Consider the following 27,770-nt stretch of genomic DNA (forward strand, 5'->3'; position numbering starts at 1 on the left):
GAATCATTGATGGGCTGCTAAGTGTATCAACCAATGATTATATGCAAGATAATTATGATCTTGTTACAGAAGCTATTAAAAGAAACTAGAGCTGATAACCAAATACTGTATTACAACCCTCTGAAGGACAACCTTGTCAATATTAGTTAATTCAGGAAATAAAAACATCACTGTTTGAATGAGTCTTTCCATTTGTAAGCAGAAATAACTAATTTTTTTCTATATAATATAAAAAGCAGAAAAAATACACCTGTAAAACAGATTTACTCAACACAACTAATTTGTAAGAAAATTATAACTAAATTTTAACCATATAAAATTATCTGAAAGCACAGATTGTATTAGTTGACATACTTCTGATGTATTAAATATAGGGGTTCTTCAAGACATGGTTAATCCAGGTACTAGGAAGTCTTACAATCAAAGTAGTGTTTGTTTTTTAAGTTCTGTTCTTTATGCAGACTGAAATCATACATAAAAGCTTTTCTCTATGACGTATGTACTGTTTAGCATATAGACGCTATTAGGAAGGTGAACATATACTGAAAAGAAGCTTTTATCAGGCCTACTTATAAACAGGAAAGCAAAGTTCATACACCATTAGGTTTGAATTAATTATTATTCAGACTGTTCTAAAGACACTCAGAAACTGTACTGTAAAAATTTGGCTAAATCCTGTATTAGCTAGCCATCCAGTGTTCCCACGTAGCCCTCGTGATTCACACTGCAAAATGTAAATGCTTTCAAAACAACAAGATGGAATTGTTTGCTCTCAAGATAACAAAGCTTTAATTAGATAAAATGTATTCTGTTCTTTAAAAAAGGAGTCATAAGTTTTTTCAAATGGAACGTAAGTTTGCAATGCAAATGGAATGTAAGTTTGCAATGCAAGTTATACATCTATGAGCATCTTACTAAGAACGTTGTTTCAGGAACAGGTGAAGCAAATAAAAAAGTACAAAGATTTCTCCTCCCACCTCTAAGTTAATGCCACACACTAATAAATAGCATTTCTCGCACTTAAAACAATCATAGTTGGTTGTGGTGGGAAGTAGAGAGTAATTTCTTTCCTCTGCACTTCCACATAGCCTTCATTTGTTTTGTTTGTTTTCCTCTGTTTTTTTTATTTTCCCTTTCCCCCTTTCCCTTTTTATTTCCCTTTAGTTAAATTGTTTAGTTCATAATAATCTTTATTTAATTATTATTATTATTTCCCTTTAATTAAATTATCCTTATCTCAACCCGTGAGTTGTTCTTTGCTTTACTTCTCCCCCTCATCTAAAAAGAGGGGAGTGAGAGAGCGGTGGTGGGGTTTAGCTGCCCAGCATGGTAAAACCACCACATTGGTTATCATAATTTACTAAATTTAGGCAAGAACCAGTAGATTAAGATTAACTATTATGAACGCAATCTTTTCAGCAATGCAAATGTTGCTGTGACTACACAACTCTCTACACTGACTTTACACCATATACAGAGTCAAATTCAAGGTTGTTGGCCCAGCATCCACAATTCACTAACTACATATCACAGACTCAAAATAAAACAGGCTTGACATGGTACAACTATTTTCATAGTCATATTCTGATGAAAAGATGTAGAAGAAAGCTTATTTTTGTAGAAGAAAGCTTATTTCATGGTCTGAACTTTTGGGTAGACCTGTGCGGTGTCAAGAGTTGGACTTGATGATCCTTAAGGGTCCCTTCCAACTCAGGATATTCTATGATTCTATGTTTCTTAACTACTAAAAGGCACACATTGACTCCACAGGGAAGGACTTTAAGGTTTGTCACCAACTCAGCAGGTTATAAACAAAAAGCAAGCAGTACAATCACAAAACTTTACTGTTCAAATATGTAAGATAGTTCATTTTAAGATGATCCTATATTAATCTTCTAATAACTTCAAGAAGTAGCTATTTAATGAATTATCTGAAGTGGTAATTCCAGTCTCATTTTCATATAGGCTTAGATGACTGCAGCAAGAACCAAGGCAACCACCCACAACCACTCAGTAGAGAGTAAAAGGATTTTAAGTAGTACAGAAGAATTCAGATGGAGTGAATCAAGTGCAAGTCTAATAGTTTAACCTAGATGGTAACAATAGGTTTGCAATTTTAAAATAAAGTCTCAAAAATCCTACCTACTTGAGTTTCATTAATTTGTCTCATCAGCCAGCACCACTTGCTTGCTACATGGCTGCGATTGAGAAAAGTTTATTCCAACCCACATCTTCATTTCTTTCAATAACAGAGCAAACACTGAGGTACTTTTGCTCAAAAGTTGTGATGATTCAACTACCTACCACCTAAAGCAGGTAGTTTCCCGAAAAGACCAAAACTGTAGAAGAGAAATTATCTACAAAGACAAAAATGATAACATTCAATTTATCAGTTAACTTTCCCCAAAACGAGAAATAATGTGTTTATTAATTAGGCCTTCAGTACATTTCACTACAGTAGTTATCAACATAGCTTCCAAACAGAGATCCATTGGCATACTGCTATGAAGTCTAAGTGATTCCTCAGTAATTACCACTGGCCAAGGCAAAGCGACATAAAACTTCAACATACCAAAGACTTAATTGATCAAAGCAGGATGAGTCAGCCAGGGAAGGTAGGACATTTTCAGACCTCTGTAACCACTCCAAAGTGCTTAATTAGGATAGATCTATTTGGTATTTGCAGTGTAACATATGGAAAATTTGTCACAGTAAAGTTTGATTTCAATCTGAAGTATAATTAAAACTATATCCATTATATACAGAAATTATATATCTTTTGGTGCTGCAAGATTTTCCCAATAACAGTTACAGAAATCTAAACATTATACTGCAATGGATTCTGAAGTTAAACTTCTGAGTTTCCTGAATTTAATTTCTCTGAAGAACCTTTCACCATTGATACACTGATCTCTCTTGTTGCTAATCAACTGAGCATGATTTTTAACCATCATCATAAAAAGAAAATAAATGTGCCTAACTATATATACCAACAAAAATTCAAGAATGGATTCAAGGACACTTTTTTTTTTTTTTTTTGCTATAAAGATAGAAAGATTCTTCACATACAAAACCAGATAGTATTATCTAGATGGTGAAATGATCCTAATTTTATTTGTGATTTGGCAGCTCTGATATCAACACAGAATTTAAAGATTTCAAATAGAAAGATACAGAAATAGAAATGTAATAGAAAAACGTAAGTTTCTGTAACAAGAAACATACACGTTCATGAAATGGCACAGATTAATTACTGAAATTACTTTTGGATCTCTGACAAACTTAAGTTCTACTTCAACTTCAGTTACTCAACTTCAGTTACACGTTTAGCAACTCTGCAGGTCAATCAGGGACTTTAAATACTTTAACCTAGTATTTGCTGCTAACATTTGTCAAGTTCTTAGACAAATTTAAACAATCTACATAGAAAATACAGACTGGTTCAGAAGGACAGGCAGACAAGCAGCAGTGGAGGGGAGGGGCACACATAAAAGGGAGCTCTTCTATACAGTCATCATTACTGTATCTTCCCCTCTCTTCAGAGATATTCAGAAATTACATTACAAAGGTTTTCTACAGTAGTTCTTCTATAGCAGTTCTGCTGTCAATGTAAGACCTCAAGTACAGAAAGACTTAATCGCTCCTTTAAATGCAGCAAATTTCTACAGTTATTTTCCATCAGTCATCTAATAAAACAGTAGGAGGTTTTTTAGTTTAATCAACCATAGATTAAGAATACAACATTAATACTGCCAGAAATACTTTCCTTTTAAATTCTCTGAATGTAACGTAAACAAACAGTTTTCCTATTTTAAGCAGTTTAACAGCTTCTGAAAGTCTCCAATGAGACTCTCTTAGTAGCAAGCTTCTTCAAATGGCTGTGCGCTATAGTCCATTCTTCATAAACATGCAGCATCTGTTCCAGAGGATTAAAACCCCTAACCTAATTGTTGAAATGATGTGGGAATGATACACTAAGAGGACTTCACCATCATGTGGGAGTTAGTCTGGATACAACTTATTCTGCAAAACAGATGCTGTTCAGACCATAGTTTCGGTGTACACTTTTAAGACAAAAGTAAAATTTTAGTTAAGAGTTACCCCTTGTTCTCTTGCTTTTTGTAGACTGCTTTTTGGAATGGAAGCTCTGATGCAAAAACTGCATCCTCACAGCTAAGTAAAGCTGTGTTTTTTTTTAATGCTTACAGGGTAACAAGCATACTGATGTGCTTTTTTTTTTTTTTATAATTACTAAAGAACACTTTTAGGAGTACATCTAGACAGTGTTACAAGTCAACAAATGGGGATCAAAATTACACATGAAGAAAACACACTATGTCATGCTTTTATAAAGCATACTAAATATACATATTTCAAGACCACAAATAACTTTGTAAGAAAATAGAGAATTTAATGGTTTTTGATCTTTCCATGAATGTACATCATAAAAAAAAAAAAAAAAAAAGGAAAAGAATTAAAGCTAAAATTTTACTTCTATACTGGACTTCATCATTGCTAAATATATGAATGCATGTTTGTTTGTTTTTGGTTTTGAAAACTTATTTCAAGCTTTAAGAAACAAGTGAATGTAAATTCATAAAATCAGCCATCATAACAGTAAAGTTCTCTGTATCAAATTAAACATATGGACATATATGCTCAATTCTAAATCAAAACTGCACCTCATCCTGTACATGCATGCATGTAAGAGAACATGAGCAAGAGACCACATGCCTGTGCATCTAAGAGGGAGGCAGACTATACAAGGCTGCTTACTAAAAATATTCTCCAAGTTATATAAATGTAAAATAAAAGGTGCATTATCAATACATATTGAAACTGCAAAATTCTAAACACAGCATGCTGTCACTAAAAACTACATAGAAGTATGCGTTAATATCCCCTGTGAAACCAAACAAAAATATCAGCAAATGCATGATCATTTCTCACTGACTTTTTATAAGCATTTTCATTCATGCTGCTTGTACAGAAAACATTTAAGATGGAACAGAGAAGCAATATAAACATAACTATATACTAAATAGATAAGTGCTATACATGTGTATATGTAAAAAATATAACTTTGAAACAAGAACAAAGCCCAAGATACTGAGCTTTAAATATACACGGGATTTCTTCTGATTTGTAATTTATTTCTTGAAGTCATCAATAAAATGCCATGAAGCTCCTCTACACTATATCAATTCCACAAGAGCAGGCTCTCAAATTAAAAACCTACTGCCTTGCTATTTTCATTTAGTCAACTTTTTGAAAATAGGTGGAGGGCGTAGGGAGAGACTGTTGTTCTTGCTCCTATTTATTCACATAAACTGGTCATACTATCTCAAAAACCTAATCTAATGTCTGCTAAAACATTAGATTATGTAGGATTTTGGTTTTTAAAAAAGAAAAAAAAATTCCTCTTAAATGCAACAAACGGACTAACATTTCGCAGTAAAATCTAAAATCATAAATGTAAAAGCAGTCTTGCCTTTACTGATGTTGTAGTCCATACTCCATGCGAGCAAAAAATAATACAGTGCTATAAGCATGAGGATGTAATTCATACTGAAAACATATGAAAGGTTCTCGCTAGCCGAGCAGTGGGCTATAAATGCAGATGGGCAAAATCAGAGTTAATGAAAACATAAAATGTCTTTCAGATAAAAACACGAAAAATTTAACTGCATGAACCTTACAAAACAAGGTGGGCTAAATCAGAATTACATGTTAAGATATTTTAAATGGCACTTATCTGTGGTAAATACTTGAAACAAAACTAACGAATACATGTAATATAAAAATAAATGCAATTTGTATTTACAATTTCAGGCCTTTTTTGTACAGAAGAACACATTAACTTTTTTAAGTGAACAGTTCCTTCAAAATGGGGATGTGTTAGCTAATTGATTTTTCAATCTCAATCTCTTTGCTCCTCTGTTAGTATTCAAGTATTAAAAATATTTCTGAAACTGATGCAGACACAGTAGCAAATAAAACCTTTGTGTGGCTGAAATTATTGTCAGTTTAGCTCCTTTTTAACAGTGTCTTACAAATTATTACAAATGATTCTCTGATCTTGGGATTTGTTGAATATTTTTCTGGAATGAGCTAAAAATAAGTCAGTGTTAAAAAGTAGGGTTGCCAGTTCTTTCATGGTCCCACAAAACGAAGAGGAAGTTGGCAGGATCAGCTCAGCTCCACTGTGCTCCTGAAAAATATAAAATACCAGTGTCCACTGGATCATTGGGTCCTTTGAACTCTAGTACTACTTATGAAAAAGATTCTGGTGATGACGATCGTAATGGTGCTTTAATATGGAGTAAGACAAATTTGTCAGTCGGTGTGATCTTTCCTTTTAAAACTTCATGCCCTAAATATGTATTATGTACAAATTGAGGGAAAACAGTGCTTTGCAAAATAATAAGCATACTAGGACCTCATCTTTGGTTATTATTACATAAACAGGAAAAAATGAAAGTAATTCCAATAAAATTAAGAAGTCAAGACTATACACCTGCTTAATTCCTTTTTTATTTACTGAAAGTGACATTCTGAGTGTTAATCTCACATATACACTAGAAATATCTAATTGAAACAATGGTTGAGAGCCTCCAAAAGGATCATAAAAATTCTCCCCTCACAATGCAATCAATAGTGTAATTCTTTTGCTAGAGGCAAATATAAGCTTAATAAAAATACAAAGCACTAGCGTCTCACTATTAAAATCTAGATGTGTTAACTAAACCAGGACTTCCAAAACATCCATGGAATCGTTAATGATGACATCTGTAGAAGTCCTGCTGGACAAGTTCTCTCACAACTGGAAACAAAACTGAAACTGTATCTGTTATACAAGTCAAAAATCTTTGCCAACAATTTTTAGCTTAGAAAAAAAGGGCCCTTCAACAACAAAAAATATAGGTTAGGGTAATGCTTATTACTCTGTACCTGTTTGGCTACTGTCAAAGCAATAGAACTGCTCCTGCATGCAGACACACACAGATTCAACAAATTTTGTAATTAGTCACCTTCCTAGCAAACTCTACTAGTCTTCCATTTACTCAAAACAGGCCAAATTTTGTTGTGACCTAAAAAGTTTACCTAATCTCAAACAGGTTAGTTTTTTAAAAAGTAATTAGAATCTATAAAAAAAGGTATCTATTTTACTAGGTAACATAGTGATTGCTATGTAACTTAGAGTGCCTATTAAAAGCAAAAAGATCATTGAAAAAATAGCTTGCATACATACCTCACTACTCAGTAAGACACATATACTATATCCTGTTAAGATGCTCAACTGCAACATAAATTTAAAACCTGGACTACAGCATTACCCCTGACTAACAGTGAAAAGCAGGTACATATTCCAAGCAAAAGGAAAAATTACTTTAGCTACTGATATTGAACTTCATATTGAAACAGACTCCATTTCCATACTAGCACTAAAATACTCATGTATAATTATCTTAAGATTCTAATTTGATTTGAAATTAAGTTTCACTATTGCAAGAAAATGTGCCACACTTCAATTCAGTCTACAAAAAAGAAGTGTTAATCCAACCTCTCTCATCACCAACACAGATACAACAACATGAATTTCTAAATATGCAAAATAAGTTCCACAGCTTGCATATTCTTCTGCAATTCCTTTCCTTTTTCAGTATCTGTCATGGGAATGACAACAGGTAGATAACAGAAATGTTAATTAGAGGCTGTAAACCTAATTCCCAATACACTGTGCAAATTCCTGTTTACCAACTGCAAATGGATGCTTTAGCAGAATAAAGAGTTACATTGCGTATAAGAGGTTCTTTACTTAAATTCACGAAAATGATTCAAAGTTAAAAAAAAAAAAAAAACTTCAAATGTCCAAGTTCTTGATGTAAAAGAAAAAGGACTAACAATAAACCCAAAAGATTTAAGAAAAAGGTCATCATCTAATTTCATTCTATTGGGTAATTATAGCATTATAATAGGCAACAGCTCACATTGATTTTTCCAACTTCCACAAGCATCATATTGGGTGAAATCTTCACCCTCCACTCAATAACAAAATATCAAGACAGCTAGAATTGTACCCTATAGTCTTGGCACTGTTTAATAGCTTGAGTAGGGTAAAGATAAGTACAAAGAACTCTATGAATGCTCTCCTGTAACATTTTCTCAAGGAGGAAAAAAAATAAAAAAATCAAGTGAAGAACACTTTTTATATCAAAAATAGTGAATCTCAAAACATGGAGAATAATTACCAATCGCCAGATCTTACTCAATGCATAGCCTATGCCTTTACACATTAATAGAAAGCTGATTACAACCTGTATGAATTAGCCATCCAAATTACTTCCAGCTTACTGTCAAGGAGCTCCAGTTCCTTCCTCATTCTGTAACCTGAGTATCAAGTTTCTGTGTCAAGGTCTGGAACCCCCATCACAAGAAAGATGTTCATTTGTTAGAATGGATCCAGAGGAGAGCCACAAAGATGATCCAAGAGGTTGGAGCACTTCTCCTATGAAGAAAGGCTGAGAGAACTGGAGATGTTCAGCCTGGAGAAGAGAAGGCTCTGGGGAGACCTCATTGCAGTTTTTCAATACTTAAAGGGGGGTTATAAAAATAGCCTATTGGTCTAGTGGGTGGCATCCCTGCCTGTGGCAGGGGGGTTGGAACTGGATGATGTTTAAGGTCCCTTCCAACCCAAGCACAAGGAATTAGGAGAAATATTGTAAATCCATATAAAAAATAATATCTAGAGAAAAAATAAAAAAAATGACAAGCTATTAGGACAGTTCTTGAACAGATGTAAATTCATTTCCACATTATTTTTTTTCTGCTGCTCATAATGCTGATTTTTAATTACAATGAAATTCATGATGTTCTATGGCTTATAAGACCTTTAAGTTAATTAAAGCCTAGTAAAAGTACAGCTATTTTGGCCATTTCTTGTATATCTGCTAAGATATACAACACTATTGCAAATTATTTTTAGAGGACTTTTCATTTAAGCAGAACTTGTAAATCAAATTTTAAGAGATAATGAGATATTGCAACACCATTATAACAGCAGCATTTAATTTTACAGAGCACAGATGAACACAAAAAATCAGAAAGTTGTATTGGAACAAAAAATTATAGTTTCAGAAAATTATAGGTCAAACAGTACACATATGGATGACAAAAGATTTATTATTTTTTTTTTAATTTATCTGCTTTTTTTTTTTTTTTTGCAGGAAGCAAAACAGTGATGAGAAACTTATCGATACAACTTTTATACCACAGAACACCATTACCTATAACACCGTACTTGCTTGAACCTGAGTCCCAACAATACTATTATGGAAAATGAATAAGGACTCACTCACAGGAGGAAATTTGTAGAAGAACACAAGAAAGAACAGGAAGTTTTTAGCAGTACGAAAAGGAACGGCATAGAATACTTTCACGAGGCTTAAAAGTTTTCACCTATCCACTACTTAACTTTTTAATATGATAAAATTTCATAGGATAAACATATCTCATGTCCATAACTGACATTTGGTAGATCGCAGATACTATGCAAGGGATGCTTATGGAAGCAAGGCATGAGTTGCTTTCAGGTCTGATAGAAGTTGACAAAGACTAGGGTGAAGTCTGCACCCAATTATGACGGCACCTTTGAAATTCACCAACATTGTGGGTTTTTTTTGTTTTGTTAAATATTTAGATAGGTATACATAACATTTCATGTATATTCCACTCACTTTGGTACCTGGTAAAATTATGGAGAAAATTATTGCAGGAGTTATAGAAAAAAACAGAAAGATAATGCAGTCATCGGTCACAGCCAACATGGGTTCACAAGGGGAAAGCTCTATTTAACAAACTTAAATTTCCTTTTATGACCAGGTCACTCATCTAACTGACCAACGGAAGTCGTCACTGTATTTTTTTTTTCCAGTTTTGAAATGAAAGAAATCTACTCAAAGCCCTATATATTTAAATGGCAACAAGTTTTAAACCAGTTTAAAGAATCCCACAATTTACAATTTTTGCAGAGGTGCAAATCCTATGGGAAATACACTAAACAGTTGTTCGGGGATTTTTTTTTGTGTGTGTTTCGGTTGTTGTTATTTTTGTTGTTGTTGTTTTGTTTTGTTTTGCTCAGTAATCTTGAGAAAATCTGTGGTACTCTGCTCAGATTTACCAAAACTTGCACATTGCATCCATCCTGTCCAAACAGAATATTGGATTGTAAAGATGCTGCTTTGAGAATTCAGCACAAAAATCTACACCAGATAATTACAAAGTTGATTAAAAACACACCTTTTCTAAATTATTGTATGAAGGTAAAAATAACTTATTTAGTAGGCAACTGGTCAAACTGCAGCACAATTGGATTCAAATGTCCAAAATGGGCTTTGGCAATTGGGACCTTAAAATTAAGGAAGCCTTAGAATAGTGAGAACAACCTAGCAAACTGCCTTTTTTTTTTTTTTTTTTTTTTTGATACTGTAAGCTTAATTTGGTGCCTCTGCCTGCCATATGTATAAAAAAAAAAAACACACCACCACCACCAGAAATAAATGGGGGTGGGAGACAAGGTGTAATCATCAAGTAAACAAACATTACACACCTCCCAGAAACTCCCATATCTTACAAGTACTCTAAACTGTTCGTTCTCATTCAAACACAAATGCAGAAATCTGGGGAAAAAATGCCAACAGGGTAGCTCTTAATCTGTGACAAAAAATTGAGAATGCCTTTTTTGTCATGCTATAAAAATATACAGTATACATATAAAATTATTATATGTATCACAAACATTTTTGAAAAAGCAAACAAAAATAAATTTAAAACACACTTCCAATATAAATGCAAATAGCATAGTTTTAGTGTAATTTCTTAAATGTTCATTACAATTTAGGGCTCACTGAACCTAAAATCAAATTACTGTGCAACAGATATTAGTTTTCTGTACTAATGGCAAGGCAAGAAGGGAGGCCAACACATATAAGATGAAGAACACATAGGTTTTTAATTACAATATGTAAACAGGTAGATTAAATTCACCATAGTTTTAACCATGAGAAGAGAAATACATATTAGTCCAACTTAAAATGAGAAATGTTATTACTGACAAATTTGAGTAAGTTTTCAATACTTTTCAACAAAATTTTCTGTTCTTAGTCTTATTAATAGGCGCATGCAAGGCTTTGGTGATTAGTAATGTTAAAACAGAAACGTTGAAAAGAAACTTGGAAAAAAATCCAAGTTTATTTCTGTATTTGGGCCACCTACAAATGAGCTGTTTCACCATACTAGTTAATTCTAGAAAAGATAACCCAAGAAAAAGCAAACAACAACAAAAAACGTTTACCATTACGAACATTTTTAACCTGTAAATCAAACATGTTGCTAACAGTTGAAGTCTATCATACAGGCAATGCAAGAAATAAATCTAGCTGTGTAACTAGCTACATTTGCTTTCAACACATACAGGAGGCATTTCCAGTTGCTAGGATATTATGTAGCGTATTAAGTTACATGTAAACATCCTCGCAGAGATCATATACAGAGCTTGTCATAACATTCAAGAAGGGTAAAAGCTTTATACAGACTACTGTGTTCAGAAAATAATTCAGTGTAGGGGTCTGATTTATTCAAACCCTTTCAGAACCTCCAAAAGCTATAGAGAAAAAAAAAAATGTAACAAAAATCAGTCATGAGTTTAAAAGAAAGCATTAAAGAGGAGCCTCCTATTTAGGCAGACAGTATTTCTCCTCTTACTTCCCCTTTGCTGCTGAGTGTCCTTTGTCTGCCTCGTGTCCAAAGACTTAACACATACAATTAAATAAACCACAATTAAATAAATAAAAAAAAAAAGATTACTTGGCTTTTGACTGAAGATCATTACAGATTTCTTTCAACCCACCTTGTCAAGTTCTGAAACTATTTAGAATTTACTTGTTTTTCCACTAATATCTATTTTTCCCTACCTTATTAAGATGTACGTAGACTATCTCATATAGTCCTAAACCCTGAAGGATTTGAAGACTATGGGAATAAGCTTTGTTTCACTACTTCCTCAATTTCAAAAGACTCCAACATAACGTTCTAATTACGGGCATTAAAACTTGGATGACACGTGTCCCTACAACCTGTGCTAGAAACTCAAGCCTCAGAAAACTCCTATTAATCAAAACTAGTCACATCCTTAGATTATTCAACTTCTATTCATTTTATCTTATTTAAATTCTCCAAATGTTAGCACCAAATCTGAAGGAATCAGAGATAATCAAGTGGTGCAGTGGTGCATTTGTGCCCTTAGACTAACCATCTACCCAGACGATTTCAGCTGCATTCAGGGGTTGGACCAGATGTTCAATACAGTATGTTTTCTGGCTTCCATGGAACAAAATCTTGCAAACAAAGGCCAAACGGGAGTATGACCAACTCCGTCGGTTTTCCTGACTAACCTGTTACTAACAATCAGGAATGTTTTTGGAACCGTACATTTCACACAGTTACATTACTCAGATGTAAGCATTTTATTTGTTCTCTTAGCAAACGGTACTTTACCAAAATATAAAGTTCCAGAAGCAGCATAGGATATCAGGTCAGCATCTGCTTCAGCCCTGTTTGTTAAGAGTTGAGAATACTTTTAAGTGATTAAAGGACAACACTTTACCTCTCTGATGCAAGTATCTAACCAATATTTGCATCATACTACAACATGGAAACTGAAATATATTCTTTTTTAGGCCACTGATCAGCACCTACATAACCTCTCAATTCAATAATTGCACTTACCCTTACCAGTAACATAAAGAACAAGCATAAAGACCAAGCAACATAAAGTAACAAGCAGCAACATAAAGAAATGCTACATTAGATCACAATTTACCACGTGCTTAATTTACACTTTAGTGTTTTACTCACTGCTGACTTTGCACTACAGTGGAGCACACACGAAATATAAAACTCTATATAAAAACAATTTGAACTTCTTCATGAATCTTCATTGCCTAGTATCAATGTATGCCCCAAACCAGTTACAATCCAATAATTAAGTTGAGTGAAAAGTTAGTTCTCTTGAACTTCATACGGAAACACAGAATGTGCTTCTACCACAGACTTACAGCAATCAATGGTGCCATGCATGCTATATTGCGAAGACACTGCCTTCAATTATAAAGTAAGGAACTTACCTGTATGATGTAATGACAGCGTAATATTGGTTAGAATGTGAATAAAAGGCTGCTTTTCAAGGGAGAGAGAGGAAGAAGTAACAACTTACCTGAAAAGCGAAAACTACACTAATGCCCCAAAGATCAAAGATCCATAACCTAGCAAGAGACCAAAAAATGCCAGTCTCCATCCCCTCCTACTTAGCTGCTTTTATATATCCATTTTCATAAATGCTTTCTTACTGAACATCATGCAAAAACTGCAACTGCAAACTACATGACACTAGGGAGCTCAAACTCTATCAAAGCAGGTAATTAAAAATGAATTATCTTTTCAATAAAGACTTTTTTTAAAGCATAAACACTTGTATCTTAGACAAATTTGTTTTAGCATGACTGTAGCCACTGAACATTCAGATTTCTGTAGTGCAAATTGTGATTATCAATATCAAGTATATGGCCAGGTATGCAGTAATCAAAATGTACCTGTTTTTTCTCTCATGTGTATTATCTCCTATTACAATATGACACAGGTGTTCCTCATGATTTTACAGACCAATATTAGCAAAAAATACTGTAATAATTAATATTTATATGACTGTCTGCACAAGTGTTATATGCCACTACACTTAACTCAAATACACGCTTTAATGTAATTTGTTATATTCCATTGTAGAGCTTAGGGATATGGTTTAGTGGGGACTGTTAGCGTTAGGTCAGAGGTTGGACTCGATGATCTTGAGGTCTCTTCCAACCTAGAAATTCTGTGATTCTGTAATTAATACATTAAAAACTAGATTTCAATACATTTTCCACAAATATTAATGAAAAAGAATATTAAATCAAAGACATAAAATACAGCACCTTTTCATTTCATTACAGAAAATATTATAATCTTTATATTAAAAGATATGCACCTCCTTTAACTGCTTGTTTTTCAAACAACATAATGACCTAAGGAGAAACTCTATCGTTTCTTTTTTAAATGAATGACAAGATAAATTTACTGTTCGATTATTATTCAAACCCTGAGGCTCATTGATACATGCTTATTAAAGACACCAGCAATATTTCATTTGTTCTGTACTTTTATATAATGTTCTGCAAAAATACTGCATTATCTTACAAACATGAACATTGTCTAATATATTTAATCATTAATTATACAAATTACTATAGCTTTACACCTTCATTTTCACATTTACACTGGACTAAGTTGCTTAAACCATAAAGTGTTCAAAAAATTTTAAACTGAAAACATGGCAAAGAAATAACAAAACAATTAGCAGAAAATATGTTAGATGATACTTTACTGAAAAGATGGTTTCTGGGAAGGAAATTTAAAGAAGCCGTATTCTGAGGAAGAGTGTTAGCATCAAACCATACCACTTTGCATCAAATGGATTTGAAATATAGGCATAGCAAAAGAGCTATTTGTCTTAGAACCAGATTCAGTATCTTTTATTAATAGGAGAATATCCAGGACCAGTTTTAACATAATAAAGGAAAAGGTACTACTGTTTTACCTTACATGTGTATCAGTCATATCAAGAAAAATCATTCAGTACTCATCTCGTCTAACTCCTACTAGACGTTATCCTTCTGGACAAAATGTTCAGCATACAGCTAGCTAAACAAATACATAATATGATGGGTGAACGATTGGCTGACAAGTCAAGCTCAGAGGGCTATATTAAATGGGGTTACATTACATCAGGCTGGTGGACAGTCACACCCTGGTTCCCTGGGGCTCCATTTTAGGACCAGTTATCTTCAATGGTGATTTTCATAAATGACTTGATGCACAACTTGAAGGTATACTAAATAAGTTTGCAGATGTCACTAAATTGGGAGGAGCTGTTGACTCCCAACTTGCAAAGGTATCTTGACAAATTAGAGAGCTGGACAATCACCAACAATATGAATTTTAATAAGAGCAACTGCAGAATTCTGCACCTGAAAAGGGGCAACACTGTACAGACGGGGATGAGAGGCTGGATGGTAGCCGCGCATAAAGGGATCTGGTGGTTTTGGTCAACAGCAAGTTGAATATGAGTCAATACATCCTGGCAGCCAAAAGGGCCAACCGTACCCTGGAGTACATGAGACACAGCACTGTTAGCCAGTCAAGGGAAGAGACTGTCCTGTTCTGCTCTGAGCTCATGCAGCCTCACCTTGAGTACTGTGTATGGTTTTGGGCATCACAGCATAAGAAGGGCATCAAACTATTAGAGAGTGCCCAAAGGAGGGATGGTGAAGGCTCTGTCTGAGAAGATGTATGAGGAATGGCTGAAGTCACTTGGATTGTTCAGCCCAGAGCAGATGAGCCCGAGGGGAGGCCTCATGGCAGCCTGCAGCTCCCTCATGAGGGTGGCAGAGGGGCAGCTGTTGTGCTCTGCTCTCTGGAGACAGTGACAGGACCCAAGGGAATGACATGGAGCTAGGACAAGTGAGGGTCAGGCTGGGTGTTAGGGAAAGATTCTTCACTGAGAGGGTGGTTGGACACTGGAACAAGCTCCCCAGGGAAGCTGGAGTTCAAGAAGTGTTTGGGCAATGCTCTCAGACATATGGTCTGATTTTTGGGTGGTCCTATGTGGAGCCAGGAGTTGGACTTGATAATCCTTGTGCGTCCCTTCCAACTCAGGATATTCTGATTCTACAGTTCTATTTTTTCCATAAAGTAGAACAAGTATCAAGCAAAGATCCCTAATTTTATTAGTCTCCAGAACCAGTTATGCAACAATAAAGCAAAAAAGCTCCTAACTTTTTGTTATTTTAGTCTACCCCTTGAAAATTTGGTCAGACTTGCAACAAAGTGGTGGAAAAAACAATCCATTTCCACAGAACTATAGCTATGATTTCAAGTTCTTGAATCAATGAAGATGGTTAGCCAGGAACTTATTAGAGTATGAGTAGGGCTCTCAAATTTACTATAATCAGTTAAAATCATCAACAATAATAGGAACATCTTGCAGGATATAAATCCTGCTCAAACCACTACTTCGCAAGGACATGGATATCATATCACAACAAGGAAAGCTTTACAACTTTTCTATAAATCAGAAACACATTCTTAATTCCATGCTAAATACACCCAAACAGCTTTCTTTAAATTTATATGCTATTTTCTGACATGCTACTGCTCAGGAGTTTACCTACCAGACAGTAATTATGTAGTGCTATGCTACGTTATAGGCCCAGTTACAGAAAGACTTCCCTGATTAGTTCAAAGGTATGCCCAGAACAAAGAAAAAAATTGCAAAAATAAAAATGGTTTCTCTTTAAAACCAGCTTTATGCTTCCCACTGAGAGGGAACAGACAAAAGGAAAAGAAAGAGCAAAAGCACACATAAGGAAATGCGTGCAAGGTGTGGGGAAGGAGAGGGTGAAGAGAGGAAAAAGTGAAAGGGAGAAAAGAAAGGGGAGGGATCATATTTTTTGTGTGTCTGATTTGCACCCTAAGACCTATTTTATATAAATGTTTAGCAGTCACCATTTAATCATGTTAATGAGACTAACAGTTTGAACACAGTTTGTACTACATAATACTACATAAGTACTTTAAAAATGATTTTGTAAAACTCAAATATCACACAAAATTAACAGGCACTTTTGATCTGAATCCCTCTGTGCCTCATTTCTCTGTCTATGAAATGGTAATATTAATGCTTCAACCCTACAGAGTGATTCAAACTGTGTATGTAACACAAATGCTCCACAAGGACCATAAGGAAATTAGCAATTCTGTCTTCAGAGAAAAAAATCATGAAGTAACATGAAGCAAATCATTTATGCAGCTACTTACTGGCCAATGGCGAAACAACGTATGTTGAATAGGTGGTGATCAAATGAGTAGAGATCATTCTTTATGTGAATGTACTGGAGTCCTGCCTTTTTAATCATGTATAATAATCCATCCAATGAATTTGTATAAATGTAACAGGGGAAGAGAGGGGACATATAGTTGAGGACACATCTAACAATGTGCTCCTGTGGATGTCCCAAAGACAAATGCAGACAGGACTTCAAGTTATATAATAACTTACTGCTTTTAACAAAATTCAAAGTTCTATTTCTTTTCTAAGAATGAAAAATGTATTTCAACTACATTTAAATAAAATCTATTTATAAGTCTTTGTTTTGCATTTTTAAATATGATCAGAAATTGCCTCTTTCATAGTAAATTCTGAGCTCATTCATTTGCCTTTTAATAAACCTAGACTACAGTGAATACTACAGTATATATGCTGAAAGTATTTATGAAAATAATTTTCAGATTAATGTATTCATCTGCCATTGGATATTTTATCTCATAGCAGCTCCTGTTAAGAAACAATGTGTTTTTTATCCTAAGTTGTTTGCATAGTATGTGACAGATTTCATTCATGATGATTTAGATCTAAAATCAGGAGTGTTTTTTTTTTTTTTAAATGGTATTTTACTTGAGGCTTAATTTTTTGTCATTCAGATTTATCACAGCATTTAGATTTTGCTAACTAGAACAATATTCTGTTTTTTGCAAAGATTCTTTCACATACAACCCATTCAATCCTCCTGCTTGATCCTGTAGGAAAGACATCGTGCTAAATTTAGGTTATTACAATCATTTCTATGGTAACAGATGGATGTGAAACACAGGATTATGACTTCACTGCACGACTGCAGAAAGAAGTTGGATGGTGGAGGAAGAAAGATGGCATTTAAAATATCTGCAGCTGTAGCAGGGAAACACACAATCACTGAGAAATGGAATCGTCTTTTTTTTTTTTTTTGCACATCTTTTTTCAAAATCTAAAGGTAAATCTTCCTCTAACAAACACCTTTATTACTGACCATCTCTGTACACTTGATTTTTAAGACAATCTCTACAGTCTAGCATAATTAAAAGAAAATAATGCTTCAAAATGTAGGTTGCACAGAAGTATAAATAGATATGAATCTATTTAGCACCTCAGGAGGTTAAAATGATGAATACAAATATGGCATTCTAATAGAAATTCATTCCATATAAGAAGGGTAAAAAGGGAAAGTATATTCCAGCTACCATATTTGTCATTATTTCTGCTTTTTGTGGATTATATTCTGCAATGCATACAATGATTTCATGCTAGAAATTCACATGAAATTGTATTAAGGTAAGACCTACAAAAATCACTGAATCATTACAGCATATAATGTTATCATAATTTTTTCAAGGTTTTATTTCTTCTCAAGATCCAAACAACTCTAAATCAGAGAAACTAAAATATAGGTGCTTATTATATTGTTATAAGCACCATTAGCTACACAATGTATTCCTCTGACTGAAAATAACTGCCCATAGCATATGCTTCAAAAAAAATACATAGCCCTATACAAAATACTTCATAAGCTTGCATCTGAAATAACTTCTACATTTAAATACTATACTTAATGATTCAGCAACGAAAGATTGTTGTAAAAAAGCAGAACATAATTTACCATTTCTGGGTTAGCTGGACACAGATCACCTATGTACAGAATAAACATGAATATCCCTGTGATTAATAATGGTTCCTAATTTAAATATTGATTATTACTGTCATAACAACAGCATAAGTAGGCATTTGGCTATAAAAAATGTTATTTAAAAATAGTAGACATCACAGATTTTAAAAGGATTTTTGTTTCTGTCTTGTGAGAACAAGGCACAGAATTGAAAACATATCGGCATTTTACTTTCTCTGATTTAAGTTTCCTTGAATTTTCAGGCTAAATGTTACCTATGAAAAAAATTGCAACAGTCAATAACAACAACTTACTAAGAATACCTGAAACACATTAGATATGCAAGATAGAAAGAAAGATAGAAAGGGACCTATTATATTTTAATAAATAGAGGGATATATCTAGAAATCAGTATTAAAGAAAGCATCTCTGGATGGCGAAGCTAACTTTGTCTCGAGAAACCTTTTCATTACATTTGAGACATTTATTCACTTACTAAATAAACAAGATAAAAGTTAACAATGAATGCTTTGCTGATTAAGGATCTTGTCTCACAACCAGTGAATTGTCACAAAATATGGAGGGGCCTTATAAATCTTTGAATCCCCATTCCTTCTCTTCTACATGGTTGAAATGAGCCAACAGTCTCATAAACCTCATTTATGTACAGAAAATAGGCTTAAAAAAACAACAAAACCTCTCAAAATGAGGTGAAGTGGGAGGGGAATGTCTGACAGTTGTCCAAATTAGAAATTCAGGTCTTGACTATCCCAGTATTCTCAGAAGATTCTGTGAAGGACTACAAGATTAATAAAATTACGACAGGGATGATTAAAAAAATTATATGGCAAACTTTTTTTAATTTTTTTTTTTTTTAATAATTCAGACTACTAGACCATTTAAAATTGTTCTTATTTTAATCTGCAATTAACCTAAATACCTTCCAAATACTCCTTACTCCTCTGGGAAGAAGAGTTCTCTTTGTAAAAGATGTTACAGCATACAGCTTTTATTTAAGAATTTAAAAAGAAAGGAAAACACGTTGTTTTCCCATTTATGAGCTTTCTGAAAATTTACATTAAAAAAGAGTTAACATTTAAAACACTTAAAATGTTGGAAAAGATTAACTTTATTAAAAAGAAATATCACGTGCTTTGGGGGAGCAGGGCAGGAGGTGAGAAAGGATAAGCCTGCTGCTTTCATATACAAAGGCACACACCATTGCCCCATACAAACCTTGTATTGCTCATTCTCAAAGAAAAACTTCCTTAAGCCCTGATGATCCTAGACAAATGGTTTGAAGTGAACAGCTGAAGTGAGGAGAAACATGGCAGGTAGTGAACTAATGGACTGACAAAATCACTACCTATTCTCATGGCCATAAAATTGGGTCATCCATCACAAAAATTTTGATGCAATTCAGAATTGAAATAGCAAAATGTGGCAAAGTCTTAGCATCTTCAGTAACTGTAGTTGTGTATCTTCATTAAAAACATTTTTGAAATCTAAAAACACAATCTGTTCTCATAAAGAGATTCACAAGTACAATTAATCAACAATGAAATGCAATGACCAAAACATACTACAGTTATATCCACACTATGGCAGTACTTCCTAGTCAAATCCATTTTAATTTGTAACAAGTGCTTGCTGAGTTTAAAAACTCTTCTGAACAAGCAATTCACAGCATACCACCACTGCGTCAACAAGCATGGTATTTGGTTTTACTGAAAAAAGTAGTATAGCAGATTTAGCTCAGGTGAAGTGGTCCTCCACTAGCTTCTGTTTTGGGATAGCAAATGATCAGCCCTTATGGTTCAGTAAAATGCTTTATTGGCCTTTCCTCACACCTGGGTGTTTGCCATTCTCATCTGAATTAGGCAACAAGCCAACAGAGAAGCCACCCACAGTAAGACCACCTATAAAGAACATCTATAAGAAAGTTTGACATACTAGAAAGCATTGAATCATCCACAAGAAGTTAAGAAGTCGTTGCTAGGATGGCATGACTGGTTGAAACCAACATAATTTTACTTCATTAATAGAAAAAGTGATGGACAGAGAACCTAAATGAATATGTAATGTTTGGGTATTTACTGGTACTATTTAGCGTGGTTAAATAAGCAAGGAGGTGTCCTCACAAATGAATAACTGACCTGAAAGGCAGGTCAAGGACACGGAATCGGCACAGGGCCAGGCAACAGAAGGTGCTAAACAGAGCAGACGGGTAGATCTGATGACCGGAGTAAGAGACCTCTACATCTTAGTACACCAGAATTTCCTTTCCTTATACTAAATTATCTTAATTTGATAGCTAAGTTTGCATGAGTTCACATGCTGAAAGTTACCTATCAAAACACAGAAAAAGTTCTGTGCAGACAGTTGCAACCTATATATTTACTGCATATATTTTACATAAGTTACCGAACAAATTATCTGTGCATCAGCCTTTACGCTGCATCACAGCAATGCGTGAAGACAAGATTTGCACTTACCAACTATTGAAATTTATGAAGAGCTATGAGGAGCATCTTCATAAATACTAAAAGGGAATTTTTAGTGATGGTATGTATTTTCCAAGGTAGGTATAACTTCTCCATATATTTCTTCTTTCCTATTATATAGGAAATACCCACTTGCTATATTGATGGTTTAGTGTTGTATTGTGTTAAAAAATGTGTATGTATTAAATTAGTATATGTATTAAGAAAAGTTAGACACATCTTGAATTTTTCATTGTGTGAACTACACAGATCTAAGACTGAAGAATCTCTTGATTCATTAAATACAGCAATATACCTTCTTCTAGCTGTCCAGACAGGAAAAACAGATGTTTCAACCTGAATATTACACAGAAAGTGAAAAAAAAAAAAAAAAGAAATAAGACAAAAGGATGATAAGACTTTCTGATCCCGTTTGTGATTTTCCAAAATATCATTTCACGTAATTAAAATAAGTCCAATATATTCTTGCAAATAACAGACTTATTTTACTTGCATAGGATTAGATGTTCAAAGTTGACTCTGCTGTAAATTACATTACACAAAGTAAAAACAAGGCACTCTAAGAGTTACCTTCCTTAACCTTATTGACCTTTTTTAAACATTCTGAATGACTGCTGATATTAACTGAGTATCAACTAGTATAAGAAAAGAACTCCTATTTTTAAGTAACAAAAATGTTATTAAATAATTAGAAGCCACTATTTAAGAGATTAATCTTTGTGTTGTTGAAGGTCAAATTGTCTGAACTCCAGAAGAAAGTACACTGCTCAAAAGACCCCCTACACACAAACTTTATGGACACAGTTCATGAGAAAAAAAATAAATAAAATTGCATTATACAAATCATGGGGAAATAAAAGAAAAAACCTCAAGCTAAAAGCTTTTCATTTTTGTGGTTGCAAAAGACTTTCATTGAATAAATGAACATATTCAGTTAACCAAAAATAGAGATAACTTAAAACCACAAACATTTGCAGAAAACACATTTTAAGCCACATATTAAATATAATTTCCCTAGGAAACCGTATATTATAGTTAGTGGTACATTTAAATTTTGAAAGAAAACCAAACACACAAACAAGTCTATATCCTTGTAATCACAGGAAGCCACAACTGCCACAATCCTTTCACATCTGTTATTAAAGATAGTCCCCCTAGTATAAGAACTGTTTCACACATCAACCAGATTTTTGTCACATCGCAACAGACATGCAGAAAAATTTCAGTGTGGCACTTCTCCACACAAGAAAAAGCAAACAAACAAGAAAAGTGCTTTCACGAAATGAAAGACATAAATTTGTTTTCAATTTAATTTGAAGAATCGGAATAAAAGCTAGTGAGTTTAGAAGCAGTGCTTTTTTTTTTTTTTTTTAAAAAAAAGCTACAAAACTCTAGTGGTCATTCTCCAAATTCCTAGAATCATCAAGTTTTCTACAAATTACTTGATCATTTGACTAAAAAAAAAAAAACACAACAATTATATTGATGTTTTTTCCTTTTTAATTAAGTTTGCCTAACATTTAATGTGACTTATAAATAATACAGCCTCTGTCTTCACTTAGTGTTCATTGCTTATCCAAATGATTCTTTTGGATCTCTGCCTTCAGTTGGTTGCTTTTCTACTTCCTCCAAATCTCAGCAAAGTGAATCACTGACTCCCAATAAAACTATGAAAAATAAAATAATTTCCTCATGTTAAGTACATTTAAATGCTGAACATGACTGTGTGCCTTAGTTCATGTTTTTAAATGTTCAGCATAACTTCCCTGTTTTCCCTGGTAACTGTGACCTGCTTTGGTGATAGCTACCAAAAAAACATGAGACAAACTGAATTTCTAGACAACTGAAGTTCTAAGTGGAAGAACTGGATGACAATCAGGCTTAGCGAAGAATGCTGTTAAAAGAATATGACTAACGTTGGCAAGCTTCGGGACATAGGAAGAGTTTCCTCACACAGAAATGCATGCTAACTTCAAAGAACCAAATGCCTGAGACAATGTTGTGACAGATGCTAACAAATTCACTTAAGCTGAGCTTTCCACAAATAAGCAGGTGCTTTGGGCATTATTTATTAATGTCCAGTTTTAGACAAGAGTACTTTAACTCTCAAAAGCAGCAAGTTTAGCAAACACAACAGTAGTCATCGATGTTATACATGGTACTACAGAAATTGTACGTATACTGAGAAAAATAGTTCTGTGGAAGTTCTGCAAAAACTGAATATCCAATATTTATATAAAATTCAGCTACAGTTCTCCAGTCATTCCCCCCACAACATACAGGACAAAAACACCCCTTACACCTGAAGGATGATAAAATAGTATTCATTCTGTATTTATGAACACTACTGTGAAAACAACAACCAGAATAAAATTACAAGCAAATTAACAGTACTCTATCCCATGCAAGTTTTAACTTAGTGGTAAATAAAACATGGGGTATCACAATGATAATAAAACAAGGTATTAACTCAACTACTCATTCAGTAAATATGAAGAATAATTAATGAAGCTTCTTAGAACTCATTAAGTAAATACAACCAAAAATCACTTATGAATTAGTTTCTCTGCATTGTTTTGTTTAGTTTCAATGGTGCCTCTCCTCCATATCAAAAATTGTAAGTTAAAAAGGGACAATGCAAAGTCTCAAACACATACAATAGCAACCACTTCTTGTTTCCTCTCATTGCATCACTCTCCCCACTCCATGCTGTTTCAACAAAAAGAAGACAGTTACAAGGCAGGGCAAAGGCAATGACAATTACTACAAACACTCCCTAACACAAATCCAATCCTGAATTCAATGTAACAGAAAACAAGTTTTTTAAAATAAAACTATAGGATGAGAATTTGGTCAAAACACACTAATATTTCTAATTAGATTACAAATCATGAAAAAAGGTTTGTTAATACTTCATTTTATTGGTAACTTTTTTAATCACCTGCTCTCTTTTAAGGAGAAAAATTAAAAATCAGAATGTATCAATCAGACCACTTACATCACTTATCTCTTACTATTAGCAGAGAAAGAAGGCCTGTTTGAAACAACATACTTCATGCAATCTCAGCTGGTTTTTTTAGACAAGCTTTAAATTGAATAAATATAGTAAGTGTTTTAAATATACAGCGGCAGAAAATAAGGCTTTTGTATTTGTTTTTATTTACACTTGTGTTCAAAATCATGATTACCGTTTTACTGTCACCTACGTGGTCCTTAAAGTGTTATGTATTTTAGGATGTGACAAATACACATACACACATTATCCTTCGGGCTATCAAAGCATTTCATTCATATTATGAGGTGACTTTCTTTTCACTCCATCTGTAAAGATGTGTTTAGCAAGAGCCCACAACATGAGATGCAAGCAAATGAACAGACTTCAGCACTGACACGTTAGAAAGATATACAGTTGGAAGTGCAGTAGTTATTCACTGTTTTACAGATGCCACAAAGATTTCTGCTTTTTGAACCCATCACCACACTGCATATTAAATCTCAAGCAGCACAACTGGGAAACTCAGTGCCAGAACTAGACTCTGTAATTCTGAAGTGGTAACATCTAGAAAGGAGAACTACGGAAACAGAATTCAAACAACTAACATGTAACACTTAAGAATTAATTTAAAACCTTTTTTTTTTTTTTTTTTGGGGGGGTGGGGGGACGGACGGGGAGATATGACTATCAAAAAGTAACAGCAAGAACCTTCCTCATTACGATTTCTGCAAGATCACTGGTCAAATTCAGACACTTAAAGGAAAAGTCAGTAAGAAATTCCCTCATTTCAGTCTGCCAGTAAAATTAATTTCAAACACTGATAACAGGCTTACATTCAAGAAGGGTAAGACAGGTATAAAACAAATGGGTCATCTTCCCTACTTAACCAACAGAGAAATGAACCTGAATAGCTGCTAATCATGTTTCATAAATACATCCTGACTTCTAGTCACTGGCTAATAAGGAAGAAAAAGTTCCTGCCTAATTTTAAAAATTAGTTCATTTTTAATTAACATTTCAAGTGAATTAATTCTTTGTAGCGTCTCTAACACTTCCAATTTTGCTATTTCACCAAGGCAAAGGTGTATAATACTTGCAAATATTCAAACAAATTTTTAATTTTCTTAATTCGTTTTTTTAAATATATACAGGTATATAAATGTATACTATATAAAATAGATACAAAATTGATTTGCTGAACTGTGTAAGTACAAAATTAAAAGTGACTGGGATTTTCCGGACCTATGAGATCTGAATGTTTGGAATTATTTTGGATTGGTTTCAATCAACTGTGCTAAAATAATTCCCATTATAAGGAAAATAAAGAGCAAAATAAGATGACAACAAAAACAGACAACAAATAAAGAACAAAACTCCCAAACCACAGGAGGAAAACCTTTTATAAAAGCCTAACTAATAATGCCGTATAGAATTATCCTTTAAATATAAAATTTAAAACAAATAGTTTTAAATCCATAACATTTGACAACTCTGAAAATAACTCATACTTGACTGGGACAACAAATGCTCATCTGCAAAAATATCAAATAAAGAATACCTACTCACTTTAAAACACACACAAAAATAAATAAATAAGCACAAACAAAAAGAAAATTCTACATACTCTTGGAATTTTATATCACATAGAGGTGGGGGAAATATTTCAACTATTTTTTGCCTCACAGTATCAGGTTTTATGTATGTATTTCCATGGATACCTAAGAATTTTATTAAAGATTACATCTTCTTTCAAGCTAACCATTATTTTTGACTGATCTCTAGCAATAGCACATTTGACAAATTTATTTTCCAACCATGCTATGAGCCTATCTTCTTTTTCCTCTTTGCTGAGGCTTATAAAGAGGATATAGAATAATATAACTATTTTCATATGTATAATTTATATATATATATATACATATATACAATTTATATACATTAAATACATTTTTTCTTGTATTTATTTTAAATCAAAGTAATCACCAAACATATCTCAAACAAGATTCTAAGTGCAGTATCAGGACTACTGAGTTAAATCCAAGTTTTCCAGTAATTTCAAGTATAACATCCACAAGAAATTTCATTGGATAAACATCAGAGTAATAACTAATATAAATGCTGTTCTTCCCCAGTTTGACCACCTTCCTTCTCCACTTGGTATTTTCCTAAAATATACCCTTCCTTTATGTCAATTAAGTATAGGAAATCCTATAATGTTATAGCTAACATACATGTGCATATATCTTATATTGAGCTGTACATATTGATATCTTCATTCACATTAGTCTAAATTTCACTCTGCTGCTTAACTCTAAGTTGAATTTAGTTCATCATATTCCATAAGATTTGGTGTTACTTCAGCTAGAACAGTTGAAACCATTTGGCAATTCTGCCCTGAGTCCTGTGATATAGGAAATAAAACCATGCACAAACAGGAATTTGATAAAAATGTTTAACAGGATCGTTCATCCTGTCTTCCTTTCCTCTGCTACTTAAAAATAATGTTAGGTAAGATTCCTACTTGAAGCAGCAGAGGGAAGTCAGGCATAATCATGACCCTCCACAGCAATGAGACACATAATCTGTCAGTGCCACCTCTAACTAGGAGCAGTGTCTTTTGATATTTTTATGAAAGTGTATATATTACACACACACACAACATGCATACTTTTTTTGTGTATCATATTTGCCCTAACTTTCCAAAAGGCATTTTCCTGTGAACACATCAAAAAAAGAAGCACAGTTCCTCTTTTGTTTCTGAGTTACTAGTACCAGCACTAGCAATAACCAAAGGTAAAGCATCATTTTGGAGTTTAACTCATCAATTGCATCTGTAGTTTATTTATTTTAAATATAACCTTCCAGAAGCCCTAAGAAACAGATTTGAAGGTATTATTCTTTGCTTAAGTTAACTGTAATTCTTTACACTCTGACCTTAATTACGCTTTTCTTTAATTTTCACTGCTTATAAATAAGAGTTCTTCATGAACTACTATGTATAACATACTAAAATTATCTTAAGAAATTGCTTCTGAAATAGATGTTTTTCATGTTTAGAAACAAAACTCTTCTGTTTGTAACTGTATCTAGTTCTTTCAAAGACAGGTAAAAAGTCTTTCAAACCTAGGAGAGAAAAAAGAAAGGAAAGAAGGAATAAGGTTTAAAAATATATAGTATCACAATTCAGAAGAGTACGGATACTCGTTGTAGTATAGAAGTGGGAATCAGCTTACTTTTTGAAAATCAAACCTGTTTAGTACTTTCCAAGAGAATAACATTCACTGAACAAATATACATACAAGTAAGAAAATTAGAGCATAAGCTGCCCACCACTTTCAATAGGGTAAAACAACTCTGAGTAACTGCTTTATTCTGGGAAGTAAACTGTAAGTTGTTGCATTATTTAAAAGTAGTCCTTTCCCGTATCAGTAGAAAGATGCGTTGTTGTTATTTTAATGAAGTTGTGAGCTTTAGGTTTGCATGTTTTAAAATGCCTTCTCTTAACTATAGCTAAAAAAGATTTAAATTCAGGCAAGATTAAGTGACAGCCACAAAACAACTTTACCACTCTAGTAATTACTTTTACTGATTGTTGATTAAAAATTGAAAATTAACATAAAGTGTTGAAAACATCTGCTGTAG

At 33.5% G+C, this 27,770-nt stretch overlaps 1 protein-coding gene across 5 annotated transcripts in view; it reads right to left on the reverse strand.

Moving 5' to 3' along the window:
- NOVA1 (NOVA alternative splicing regulator 1) overlaps nt 1-27,770 on the reverse strand; it is a 140,920-nt gene that overhangs the window by 93,747 nt on the left and 19,403 nt on the right. The window lies entirely within an intron of this gene.

The sequence above is a fragment of the Anas platyrhynchos genome, chromosome 5, assembly GCF_047663525.1.
Source record: "Anas platyrhynchos isolate ZD024472 breed Pekin duck chromosome 5, IASCAAS_PekinDuck_T2T, whole genome shotgun sequence".
Lineage (NCBI taxonomy): Eukaryota > Metazoa > Chordata > Aves > Anseriformes > Anatidae > Anas > Anas platyrhynchos.